We start from the raw sequence: 14280 nt of genomic DNA, 5'->3' as shown, positions 1-14280 counted from the left end.
CAAATATTTAGTAACAGAATCCTTTCCCTATGCAGATGTCAACTGTTGACTTTCGGGATCCAGTTACAACACTGTCATTGAATATTCCCAGTTAAATATCCTCAGATAAAAATAATAGTAAAATTGCTTTCAAATTAGGATTAACAAGTTAATGCAAGCTTTCAAAAAGCATTTGTCTTTTGAAAAACTCCCTTATGAAAAATTAGCATTGCATAGGTCGGTACTCAAAGTCAATTATTTTTTTCCATGTTTTGAAGAATGGACAAAACTTTATATTTGGGTGCTTCAAATTTCATTAAAATTCTAAGCCTTCTAAATAATGTGTATCCTTGGTTATTAGGTCATAGTAGAGAAAAATAATTGAAATTAAGAAGAAATACTGGGTGAACTTGGCCAGATTTGAATGAGTTCCAATAGCCAGAAAGTTAACCTGCTAAGCACCTAGGATATACAGTTGTATTCAAAATGCATAATGATTAGAGTATTTTTCTAAAGGCAAAAGTATTCTTTCTATTATCCAGCATTAGGCTTGCTCATGAAAGTTCATCAAAACATAGCTTAATATGAATCAATAGCAACATCGACTAGGAATCCAGTTTCTCAAATATCAAAAAGGTGAAAATGCAGGTCAAATTGACCCATCCATAATCTCCATTCCCTTGTGCCTAGTTAAAACTGTCAGAACTAGACAACAGCCAAATAATATTTTGTTAACAAATAGGCCAGACAGAACTTGCTTTCCTTGGGCTGACTGATCTCCGTAGGCCTAATCTTCTCCTTAATAAATACCCTGGGACTTGCACAAAACTTCAGTTTTAACCCAACTTTGATAAGGAGAATACTTCAAAATTTGCTTCAGGAAATCATTTGTACATAAAAATATATAAAATGCAACACAGACATTCAGATTAAAAGTTGCATTGAAATATAACTTTGCATCTCCTAATGGGAGTAATCTAAATCATAATGATAAATGAGATATTTGTGAGAGCAGCGGGAAAAACTCTTTACAAATAAGCAACTATCAATACACAGTGCTTTTTTCTACCCCTCAAATATAATTCTCAATCTTTCAGTTTCTGAGTTTGAGTTTTGCTATGAAGCAGAGAGATGGACCTGGAGTAAGAGTCCTCAGTATCACCAGTCCTGAAGGCCAGACATCGAGGATCTACTGGGACAGGCAGGAAAAGACCGTTTGTGTTTTTTTTATAACACCTTCTTCCTCCACTTTTCATTTCAAGCCTCAAGTTTGCTCTCTTGCTGTTGACTGTTAGCATTAGTTAAGCCTCTACGATATTTTTTCTAATTTTACATTTTCCTGGAAATAGAGCCATTGGAAGTGCCTGGACATACAGAAGCAGCATGGCTCAGCGGAAAGAGCACGGGCTTTGGAGTCAGAGGTCATGGGTTCGAATCCCGGCTCGGCCACTTGTCAGCTGTGTGACTTTGGGCAAGTCACTTAACTTCTCGGTGCCTCAGTTCCCTCATCTGTAAAATGGGGATGAAGACTGTGAGCCCCATGTGGGACAACCTGATTCCCCTGTGTCTACCCCAGCGCTTAGAACAGTGCTCGGCACATAGTAAGCGCTTAACAAATACCAACATTATTATTATTATTATTATTACATTTCTACAAGGAAAAATAAAAAATCTCTGCCAAGTGTTTTTCAGGAAACAAATGTCCCACTCATCAACCAGCACTGAAATTCTATGATCTTGTTTCTGTTGGTGCAGTATTGTTCAAATGGAATATTGTAAAGCTTAGAAACTATCATTAGAAACAAAAACCTTGAATCACCATAATTGTATAGAGTTCATAAGTGCAAATGGCACCTTTCTCTTGGTAGATTAATATTGGAGTGATGAATAATATTGCAAGACTAAACATGCCTGGTTAATAAACTACTCAAAGCTTCACTTCTGTAATCCCCAGGCACATACATGTCTGTATGGCTAATGAAATCTCATTTGTTTTACCTGAAAAGTCTGTGTACCACCTGGTACCTACTTTTACATTTTGTGTTTTCTATCCAATTTAGCATGACAGGATTTGTTGGGGAGTTTTTCATGATGTATATAACTCCACTGGCTTCCATTAATTATATAGATCCATGCAGTTGAAGTGAAGCAAACCAATACAAATGATTAGGATGAAAGTAACAAGAACAGAATGATATTAACTACACTAAATTGTATGTGTAAGCCTCTAACTAGCTCCCTGATTTTTTGAAGACAACTTGCAGAAAATACTCAGAAGTTTGGAGTTTTATTTACAAGACCCTTATTTATGAGTTACTATGAGAAGCAGTGGGGCCAAGTAGAAAGAGAATAGACCTGGGAGTTAGAGGACCTGGATTCTAATCCCGGCTTTGCCTTTTACATGCTGTGTGACCTGGGGCAAGTCACAATTTCTCTGGGCCTCCGTTTCCTCTTCTGTAAAATGGAGATGCAATTCCTGTTCTCCTCCCTACTTAGACTGTGAGACCCATGTGGGACAGGACTGTGTCCAACTTGATTATCTTGTATCTGCCTCAGAGTTTAGTACAGTGCTTGGCACACAGTAACCACTTAACAATTGCCACAACTAGTACATGTTTATACCAGAAATAGTTGCAAGTTTTGTGAGGCCATAACAATGAATCCTGTAAACTTCTTGGGATAAGGTTCTATTTGGTACATTTCAGAATACAAAATAGTCCCTCCTTCTGATTTCAATTCACCAAACTCTTCTGGGAAACATGATGAATATAAACCTTGGTTTTATTTAGATAAAAATGCAGATTCCCAAGAATAAGGTGAAATTTGTGGAAGGAGCAGCAACAAGTGCATTCCCTATATATAAAAATGTTGCTCTTGCCTAATTGCTAAAACCGTTTTAAAAGGTAAATAAATTGATCACCAACTAGTTGCTGACAACGCTTTGATTGAGATACCATAATATTACAGTGAGTCTGATAGGTATCTTGAACAACATAAGGTCCGCAAAACATTTATTATTTTTTCCTGAGTTTCTAAGAACAAAGGCAGTTTCAAAGATTCATCTTTTAAATGGTGAATTTTCATTAAGCAATTATTGGAAATGCAAAGTCTGTACTATGGTGGAACACAAGATGGCAGTACCATCAAACATAACACAAATATGAAAACGAAGCGAGGTACAGACAGTAATTCACTTATTCAGTCATATTTATTGAGTGCTTACTGTGTGCAGAGCACTGTACTAAGCACTTGGAAAGTACAGTTTTTTTTTGGTATTTATTAAGCGCTTACTATGTGCAGAGCACTGTTCTAAGCGCTGGGTAGATACAGGGTAATCAGGTTGTCCCACGTGGAGCTCACAGTCTTCATCCCCATTTTACAGATGAGGTAACCGAGGCCCAGAGAAGTTAAGTGACTTGCCCACAGTCACACAGCTGACAAGTGGCAGAGGCAGGATTCGAACTCGTGACATCCAACTCCCAAGCCCGGGCTCTTTCCACTGAGCCACGCTGCTTCTCGATTAGCAAGAGAGACAATCACTGCCCACACCGGGCTTGCAGTCTTCAAACCTATGAGATGGTGGGTTTCTGAAAACTGCTCAAGTCAAAATCCAATCCAGTTTAGTGATAGAACAATATTATAAATGAAGTAGTTTCTGAATCAAGGTCAGATACCCAGTTTTACCAAAATTGCATATCCAATACATTATAGATGAGTAATATGTCTCCATTAATGTGTTTACCTTGATTCAGAGAGGGTAGCCAACTTTTATTCATCAGAAAAAAAGGGCACGTCCAATTCATTCAATCGTATTTATTGAGTGCTTACTGTGTGCAGAGCACTGTACTAAGCGCTTGGAAAGTACAATTCAGCAACAGATAGAGACAATCCCTACCCAATAACAGGTTCACAGTCTAGAAGGGGGAGACAGACAACAAAACAAAACAAGTAGACAGGCATCAATAGCATCAAATCTATCATTTCAGGTCACCACACCTGGTGATCAAGAAACATTTCCACCCTCCCCACCATTAGCTTCCCCGACTCATTCATTCATTCATTCAATAGTATTTATTGAGCGCTTACTATGTGCAGAGCACTGTACTAAGCGCTTGGGATGAACAAGTCGGCAACAGATAGAGACAGTCCCTGCCATTTGACGGGCTTACAGTCTAATCGGGGGAGACGGACAGACAAGAACAATGGCACTAAACAGCGTCAAGGGGAAGAACATCTCGTAAAAACAATGGCAACTAAATAGAATCAAGGCGATGTACAATTCATTAACAAAATAAATAGGGTAACGAAAATATATACAGTCGAGCGGACGAGTACAGTGCTGTGGGGATGGGAAGGGAGAGGTGGAGGAGCAGAGGGAAAAGGGGAAAATGAGGCTTAAGCTGTGGAGAGGTAAAGGGGGGATGGCAGAGGGAGTAGAGGGGGAAGAGGAGCTCAGTCTGGGAACGCCTCTTGGAGGAGGTGATTTTTAAGTAAGGTTTTGAAGAGGGAAAGAGAATCAGTTTGGCGGAGGTGAGGAGGGAGGGCGTTCCAGGACCGCGGGAGGACGTGACCCAGGGGTCGACAGCGGGATAGGCGAGACCGAGGGACGGTGAGGAGGTGGGCGGCAGAGGAGCGGAGCGTGCGGGGTGGGCGGTAGAAAGAGAGAAGGGAGGAGAGGTAGGAAGGGGCAAGGTGATGGAGAGCCTTGAAGCCTAGAGTGAGGAGTTTTTGTTTGGAGCGGAGGTCGATAGGCAACCACTGGAGTTGTTTAAGAAGGGGAGTGACATGTCCAGATCGTTTCTGCAGGAAGATGAGCCGGGCGGCGGAGTGAAGAATAGACCGGAGCGGGGCGAGAGAGGAGGAAGGGAGGTCAGACAGAAGGCTGACACAGTAGTCTAGCCGGGATATAACGAGAGCCCGTAATAGTAAGGTAGCCGTTTGGGTGGAGAGGAAAGGGCGGATCTTGGCGATATTGTAGAGGTGAAACCGGCAGGTCTTGGTGATGGATAGGATGTGTGGGGTGAACGAGAGGGACGAGTCAAGGATGACGCCGAGATTGCGGGCCTGCGGGACGGGAAGGATGGTCGTGCCATCCACGGTGATAGAGAAGTCTGGGAGCGGACCGGGTTTGGGAGGGAAGATGAGGAGCTCAGTCTTGCTCATGTTGAGTTTTAGGTGGCGGGCCGACATCCAGGTGGAGACGTCCCGGAGGCAGGAGGAGATGCGAGCCCGAAGGGAGGGGGAGAGGACAGGGGCGGAGATGTAGATCTGCGTGTCATCTGCGTAGAGATGGTAGTCAAAGCCGTGAGAGCGGATGAGTTCACCGAGGGAGTGAGTGTAAATGGAGAACAGAAGAGGGCCAAGAACTGACCCTTGAGGAACTCCAACAGTTAAAGGATGGGAGGGGGAGGAGGCTCCAGCGTAGGAGACCGAGAATGATCGGCCAGAGAGGTAAGAGGAGAACCAGGAGAGGACAGAGTCCGTGAAGCCAAGGTGAGATAAGGTATGGAGGAGGAGGGGATGGTCGACAGTGTCAAAGGCAGCAGAGAGGTCAAGGAGGATCAGAATGGAGTAGGAGCCATTGGATTTGGCAAGAAGGAGGTCATGGGTGACCTTAGAGAGAGCAGTCTCGGTAGAGTGGAGGGGACGGAAGCCAGATTGGAGGGGGTCTAGGAGAGAATGGGAGTTAAGGAATTCTAGGCATCGATTGTAGACGACTCGTTCTAGGATTTTGGAAAGGAAGGGTAGTAGGGAGATAGGACGATAACTGGAGGGGGAAGTGGGGTCAAGAGCCGGTTTTTTTAGGATGGGGGAGACGTGGGCATGTTTGAAGGCAGAGGGGAAGGAGCCCTTGGAGATTGAGTGGTTAAAAATAGAAGTTAAGGAAGGGAGGAGGGCAGGGGCGATGGTTTTAAGAAGGTGAGAGGGAATGGGGTCCGAGGCGCAGGTGGAGGGGGTGGCACTTGCGAGGAGGGAGGAGATCTCCTCTGAGGATACTACAGGGAAGGATGGGAAAGTAGGGGAGGGGGTCGGTGGGGGGGAGGGGAGAGGCGGAGGGGTGACTTTGGGGAGCTCAGACCTGATCGTGTTGATTTTCGTGAGGAAATAGGTGGCCAGATCATTGGGGGTGAGAGATGGGGGAGGGGGAGGAACAGGGGGCCTAAGGAGAGAGTTAAAGGTCCGGAACAATCGGCGGGGGTGACGGGCATGGGTGTCGATGAGGGAGGAGAAGAAGCTTTGCCTGGCGGAGGAGAGGGCAGAGTTAAGGCAGGAAAGGATAAATTTGAAGTGTGTGAGGTCGGCTCGGTGCTTGGACTTTCGCCAGCAGCGCTCAGCAGCTCGAGCATAGGAGCGTAGGAGGCGGACGGAGGAGGTGATCCAGGGCTGTGGGTTAGTGGAGCGAGAGCAGCGGAGGGAAAGGGGGGCGAGAGAGTCGAGATGAGTAGAGAGGGTGGAGTTGAGAGCGGAGACCCGCTCGTCGAGAGTGGGAAGAGAGGACAGGGCGGCAAGGTGAGGAGAGATGCTATTGGAAAGACGGATGGGATCGAGAGAGCGGAGGTCTCTATGGGGCAGTAGCGAAGATTTGCAGGGGGAGGGAGTGTGAGAGATGAGGCAGGTGAGAAGGTTATGGTCAGAGAGAGGGATTTCAGAGTTGGTGAGGGAGGAGATAGTGCAGCGGTAGGAGATGACGAGATCGAGGGTGTGACCGAGTCGGTGAGTGGGCGCGGTATGGTGGAGGAGGAGGTCGGCAGAGTCGAGGAGGGATAGCAGGCGGGCGGCAGAGGAGTCGTCGGGTACATCCGTATGGATGTTGAAGTCTCCAAGGATCAGAGTGGGCAGAGAGAAGGAGAGAAGGAAGGTGAGAAAGGGGTCAAGGTGGTTGAAGAAGTCGGAGGTGGGACCGGGAGGGCAGTAGATGACGGTGACAAGTAACTGGAGTGGGTGGTAGAGGCAAATGATATGGGCTTCGAAGGAGGGGAAGGAGAGGGAGGGGGGAGGAGGGATAGTGCGGAAGCGGCATCGGGGCGAGAGGAGGAAGCCGACGCCTCCTCCCTTACCGGTGAGTCTGGGGGAGTGGGAGAAGGAGAGGCCTCCGCTGGAGAGAGCGGCGGCGGAGACCGTGTCTTCGGGGGAGAGCCACGTTTCCGAAAGGGCGAGGAGGAGGAGAGAGCGGGAGAGGAAAAGGTCATGGATGAAAGGTAGCTTGCCTGTAATAGAGCGGGGGTTCCAGAGGCCACACTTGAAAGTAGCTGTGGGTGCAAGGGGAGGGGGGGGAAGGGCGGGGGAGGGGAGGGTTTGGATGGGAAGGAGGTGGCGGGGCCCTGGACGAGGAGAGGGGGATGAGGGGTGGCGGTGGGACAAGAGGACTGGGATGGGGCATGGGTGGGGAAGAGAGAAGGGGGGAGGGGGTGAAGAGGGGGTTAGGTGGGGGGAAGAGTAGGGGGAGGGGGAAGAGGGGTAGCGCTGGTAAAGTGGGGTTCTAGGGCGGGAGAGAGGAGGGGGGGAGGAGACAGAGGAGAGAGCGGGAAAGAGCTGAGCGAGAGAGGGGAAGGGGAAGGGGAGGATAGGAAGGGGCGGGAGGGAGGAGGGGGGGAGGAGGGACATGGCGAGGCCAGAGAGGTGAGTGGCAGCACTGACAACAATAAACAGTAATAAACGAAATCGGTAATATAGCAACATGATACAGTATGATACAATACAGTAGTGCTAATATAGCAACATGATACAGTATGATACAATATAGTCGTGTTAATAAAAGGGGTGATGATCAGGGTCGGGGGTAGACTCGATTAAGGGGCGACCTGATCAACTTCAAAGTCTGATGACAATAAACAATAAAAAGCGAGATCGCAAATATAGCAACATGCTACAGTAAGGCACACTACAATAGTGTTAATAAGCAGGCGATGACCAGGGTCGGGGGACGAGCCGACCCTACCCGATCAGACTCAAAGTCAAGCGGCCAGCGGCCGAGAGAGTCCCAGAGCTCATGACCAAATAACCCTGTGGCGGCGGGGGGGCCCTGAGGTTGTCCGGGGTGGGTGGCGGCCGTGGGCGGTGGCTAAGGTAAGATAACATGGTGAGAACAAGGACGTCGTCGCCCGGGGCGGGGCGGGAGAGATGAATCACCTCAAGCGGGAAGAGGGAGTGAGGCCTTCCCAAAATGGCCGCCTCAGGCAGAGTGGGGGCTTCCCAAAATGGCCGCCTCGGGCGGAGTGGGGGAGCGGTTGGGGAGCACAATGTCCCCGGGCCCGAGCAGGGGGACACAATGTCCCCCGAGGACACAATGTCCTTGGGGCCGAGAAGGGGAGCACAATGTCCCCAGGATCGAGAAGGGGAGCGCAATGTCCCCGGGCCCGAGCGGGGGTGGGGGGGCGGGTGGACTGGAAGCTGGTGGCTGGGGGTCTGTGGGGGCGAAGATCCGTAGTGTCGGAGTTCCCGAGCGGGGGTGCGGAGGTCCAGGTTGTGAAAGGCTGAGGCGGGCGCGGGTCTGGACGGTCCGAGGCTCAGCTCCCCGGTGGAGGGGGAGGAAGCGCAGATGAGTCGGCGAGCGGTAGGCGAAGGGGGGCTTGTCGGGAATCGGGGCCGGGTGGGCCGAGGCTGCGCCTCAGGGGAGCAGAGATCCCGGGCCCACGAGGTAATGGCTCCAAGGGTCCGGGTGATGACAAGGCTCAGCTTCCCGGGAGAGGGGGGTGGTCTCGGCGTGGATGAGTCGGCGGTCGGCGGCCAATAAGCCGCTAAAGTCGGCGGTCGGTGGCCAAAAGGCTGCTAAAGAGCTAGGCTGGAAACGGGGGGCAGGCAGCCCAAGGAACCACCGCCTGGGAAGAGAGCTCCCGAGTCCATGTGGTGGTCGATTCAGCCCCAGGGGAGCAGAGATCCCGGGCCCACGCGGTAATGGCTCCAACGCTCCGGGCGATGACAAGGCTCAGCTTCCCGGGAGAGGGGGGTGGTCTCGGCGTGGATGATTCGGCGGTCGGCGGCCAATAAGCCGCTGAAGTCGGCAGTCGGTGGCCAACATTCATTTCCCAGTCTTTTCCCTCCCCTCACAACTTTTGATATAGTTTCTTCATTTCTCCACAGCTCCCTTGTCCAACTAACACTATCACTCCTCAAATAGTATATTATCCTTGGACCTACTCTATGAGACACATCCAGTTCCTGGAGCAGTCTCACCATCAACACATGCAAGCAAAGGGCTAGACAAGATTACTACCTACAAGGTCCTGGAATGCAGTTGACTCACCAGCCCTGAAGTGATGCTCACAGCCACACAGCTTCAATGGGCAGGAAACATGAGAAGAAAGCATGTTAGCCAGTACCTAAACATCTCCTTTCTGAAAGAGCTCCACACAAATTGGTAGGGCAGAAAGAAAGATTTAAAGACACAGGGAAGCCCAGTCCCAACCATGTGACAGGACAGGGAAATTCTGGGGCAACAGTACAGCTAACAGACCACCCAGGAGGCAGCATTCAAGAATGGGGTTATTCTTCTTGACCACAGACTTCACAATTATTGGGATTAGAGTGGCTTAGACCGAGCAAGGAGAGAAGCCCATTGGCAGTGGTATCATCTTCAAAAAATGAGATACCAGCCTGAAACTCCCTTTCCTCCAAATCCGCCATCCTACCTCCTTCAATAAGCCTTGCCTGAATAAATCCTACTACCTTGAATCGTATCAACTTACTAGCTTCTGCAGCCCTTAATGTAGCTATTCGTATTCATCCATAGCACTTGTAAATATATATTATTTTCAATTGTACATCTGATTCCACTATTTGTGACAATGAATGTCTCTGTCTTCCCTTTTAGAGTGTAAGCTCCTGGTGGGTAGGGGACATGGGGTTTTTTTGTTGTTTTATTGTATTTAGTACTGTAAGTTATAGTATTTATTAAGCACTTCCTATGTTCCAATCACTTTGCTAAACATTGGGGTAGATGCTAAACATAGTACAGTGCACTGAACACAGTGGACACTCAGTAAATATTGCTGCTCCTAATATTACTACTGTATGATTATTACCTGCTCTGAGAAGTGTATTTAGTTTGAATCTACCCGCTTCAGACTTCAGTGGTGACCCCTAGTCTAGGGTATCTGATGAACAACATAACCACATTTCCCTGTTTGTACAGTTCATGATTTTGAAAATTTAAATTACATCACCTCTCAAACTTTTGCTTTTATAGACTGAAGAGTCACTCAATCAATGGTATTTATTGAGCACTTACTTTTCAGCCTTTCTCACACAAAAACATCTCCCACCTTCCTCACGCCTTCCTCCATCTTTCTTATTTTAGTTGCCCTTCTCCAAATCATTTATAGTTCTATTATGTCCTCTCTAAAATGCAGTAACCAGAGCAGTTCGAAATTGACGGTGAGTCTAGGCACACCTACACACATGATTGGATCACACTGCCAAAAGTATTATCACTGAATACAACATACAGGGTACAATATTTCCTTTATTAATATATAGAGAACTCTCCTTCAGATTTAAAAATGAGCCTGATGGCAAGATTTTTTTCTACTGGTGTATGCAGGTATGGCTGACAAAACCAATATGTGACTGACAAAACCTTCCTCCTTGTGAACATGTAAAGATTATCCTTTGCTGCACTGTTGCATTTGTTACCTATAGTGCCTATTGCTGAATCCATTTCTCCATCTTGGTGTAGTGATCATCCTGAAGCTTCTGCTCTTACACAGTTACCATATATCTGATTGCTGCATAGCTGGCTGGCCTGACCTCTGTAACTGTTTCTCAGCTGTCCACTACTACATGTCATCATTTAAGGTTTGGCGCTGCTGGCGGATTCCCATGCCCATTGCCCTCGCCAGTTGTTTCAGATGATTAACTCCTTCCTCAAACCCCCCGTCACCCCATCTATCCCATCTCTTGTCCCTAATGACCTCACTTACTGTATCAGGAAAACTGAAACCATCAGGTATGATTTCCCTAAAATCTCCCCTGGTCCTCTCCAGACCCTCCCTCCTCCTCATGCCCCTTCTTCAACTCTCCCATCTTTCCTGGCAGTATCTCAAGAGGAGATCTCCTTCCTGCTTTCAAACCTTTGCATGTCTTCCTTATCTTAAAAAAGCCCTCCCGTGACCCCACAGGCCCCTTCAGTTATTACCCCATCACCCTCCTACCAAGTCTCTCCAAACTCCTCAAGCAAGTTGTCTACATCACTTCTTCTATTCCAGTTCTCTCCTTGACCCCACTCTGGCTTCTGCCTTCTTTACTCCACAGAAACTGCTCTCTCAAATGACACCAGTGATTTCCTTCTTTCCAAATCCAACAGCCTCTACTGCATCCTCATCCTCCATGACCTCTTAGCTGCCTTTGACATTGTGGACCAGCCCCTTCTCCTGGAAACATTATCCAAGCTTGACTTGACTGACACTGTCCTCTCTTGGTTTTCCTCTCCTCTCCTCCTATCTCTCTGGCCACTCCTTTTTGATCTCTTTTGTGGGTTTCTCCTCTGCCTCCCACTCCCTAAATGTGGCAGTCCCTCAAGGCTCAGTTCTAGGTTCCCTTCTATTCTTCATCTATACCGACTCCCCTGGAGAACTCATTCACTCCCATGTTTTCAGCTAACATTGCTATGCAGATGACCCCCAAATCTTTATCACCAGCAATGATTTCTCTCCTTCTCTGCCGCCTCCCATTTTCTCCTGCCTTCAGGCTATCTCTACTCAAATGTCTTGCTGACACCTCAAACTTAACATGTTCAAAACAGAACTCCAAACCCTGTCCTCCCCCTGACTTTCCCATCACTGTAGACAGCACCACCAGCCTCCTTTGTCTCAGTAACCAGTAGCCAGTAACCTTGGCATTATCCTCAACTCATCTCTCTCATTCAGTTTACATATTCAATTTATCACCAATTTCTATCAGTTCAACCTTCACAACATTGCTAAAATCCTCCCTTTCCTCTCCATCCAAACCACTGCTACATTGATGCAAGCATTTATCTGAACCCACCTTAATTACTGCATCAGACTACTGGCTGACCTACTTGCCCCCGTCTCTCCCAACTCCGGTCCCTCCTTGACACTGCTCCCCACATCATTTTTCTACCAAATCATTCGGTCCATATTTTCCCACTCCTCAAGAACCTCCAGTGGTTTCCCATCTACCTCCACATCATACAGAAACAATTTACCATCGACTTTAGTGCACTCAATCACCTTGCCCCTCCTACCTTACTTCACTGCTTTTCTACTACAACCCAGCCCGCAAACTTTACTTCTCTAATGCCAGCCTATTCACTATATCTTGATCTTGTCTATCTCACCACCGACCTCTCACCCCTGTCCTTCCTATGGCATGGAATGCCCTCCTTCTTCATATCTGACAGATGATCACTCTCCCCACCTTCAAAACCTTATTAAAAAGAACATCTCCTCCAAGAGGCCTTCTCTGACTAAGGCCTCATTTCCTCTTCTCCCACTCCCTTCTTCATTGCCTTGTCACTTGGATTTGCTCCCTATATTCACCCCTTCCTCCGTCCCACAGCACTTACATACAAATCTGTAATTCATTCATTTATATTAATGTCTGTCTGCCCCTCTGGGCTTCAAGCTTGTGTGGACAAGGAACATGTCTACCAACTGTGTTATATCGGACTCTCCCAAGTGTTTAGTACAGTGCTCTGCACAGAGTAAGTACTCAATAAATAGAATTGGTTTATCGATTGCTTTCAAGTATTTATTCTGCCCACCCTGTTAATGGTTACCCTATTTCAATAATCCTGTTATTGTCCATTCTCCTTATACAGCCTACCTAGTGAAGATGTGATTGGATGACCATTTCATCGATATGGTGGTCTAACTGCATGTAGGACTCATTTTTTGGATCCTGCCTCATTATTTGATATTATCGTACAGATCGCACTGTTGGAACTGTTCTAAAAGTCAAATGTGAACCTTGGCGAATTCAGATCTCATAGCAATAAATAATGTTGCACGCTACAGTTTCTCTATACACCAGTAATTAATTTGTTTTAAAGCACTTTGGGTTTTCTGACCAAAGGATATATATGTTAGAGGATTCCCTAGTGTAATCATTCAGCCATTGGGTTTTTACCATTGCCATTCCGATAAAGTTAATATGGAAACCAGCAAACTATTGCCATTCTCCAGCTAGAACTTACTGTTTTGTTTTTGTTTTTTCAAGGCAGCCCTAAATATACTTCTTTCTTCCTGTTATTTCGAACAGTCTGAGTGCTGGCATGCAATGTCAATAGAAATGTTTCCCTAAACATTTGAAACATAAACTGCTTCAGAACAAATTGCAGATAATTCACTAAACAAGTACCTTTCAGAAGAAAGTTCTCCAGCTATAAAGGAATTTAAGGAGAAACTATATATCATCAATCATGTTCTGGCCCAAGCTTCGATATTTGTGGACTTCATTATGTTCACATGCTCCTGTTACTCCAGAACCTATCAATCTACCTATTTCCTAGTGTCCTCTATGCCTTTCACTCTCCACCAGAGTCTCAGATTTGGAGCGATGCTGCAGATGATCCCTGCCCTTCCATCTGCTTTGGCATCTGTGCTAGGAGGAGAACCAAAGATTCACAGCTGTGGTTTCTCTCACCCGAGCCTCAAGGACCAACTCTTTCCAGATGCTCTAAGCATGATATAATTGGTAAGTTCTTCCAATTGTTTTTCATGTGCTCCACATGAATTATGTGGAGCAAAAGCTGCATCCATCAAAAGAATAGGTGGAAACTTTCACAAGTTTACCCAGCGGGGCACTCCAATTAAAAAAAAAAAACTAATATTTTTGTTGAAGCTGATTCAAGTCGTTATTAACTGAGAGCACAAAATGCATGTAAAGTAACTTCAGTAAGATTGAAGACTGAAGAGTATCAACCGATTCCCTGAATTCATTTTAAGACCGTGCTACTAAGCCTGCCTTACTTAAGGGATAATTTACTTAAATCCCTTCTCTGACATTGTCCTTGAAGGATGTATAGGCTGGATTTTCTTTAATTACTAATATGGTATTTGTTAAGCACTTATTATGTGCCAGGCACTGTTCGAACCATTGGGGTGGATACAAGCAAATTGGGTTAAACACAGTCCCTGTCCTATGTGGGGCTCACAGCCTCAATCCTCATTTTACAGTTGAGGTAACTGAGGCACAGAGGAAGTGAAGTGACTTGCCCAAGGTCACCCAGCAGACAAGTGGTAGAGCTGGGATTAGAAACCATGACCTTCTGACTCCCAGGCCCACGCTCTATCCACTACGCCACGCTGCTTCAATTTATGCCTGCCTGTAGATGTGTGA

Source organism: Ornithorhynchus anatinus, chromosome X5, assembly GCF_004115215.2.
Source record: "Ornithorhynchus anatinus isolate Pmale09 chromosome X5, mOrnAna1.pri.v4, whole genome shotgun sequence".
In the NCBI taxonomy this organism is placed as follows: domain Eukaryota; kingdom Metazoa; phylum Chordata; class Mammalia; order Monotremata; family Ornithorhynchidae; genus Ornithorhynchus; species Ornithorhynchus anatinus.
This window is presented reverse-complemented; position numbering follows the sequence as displayed.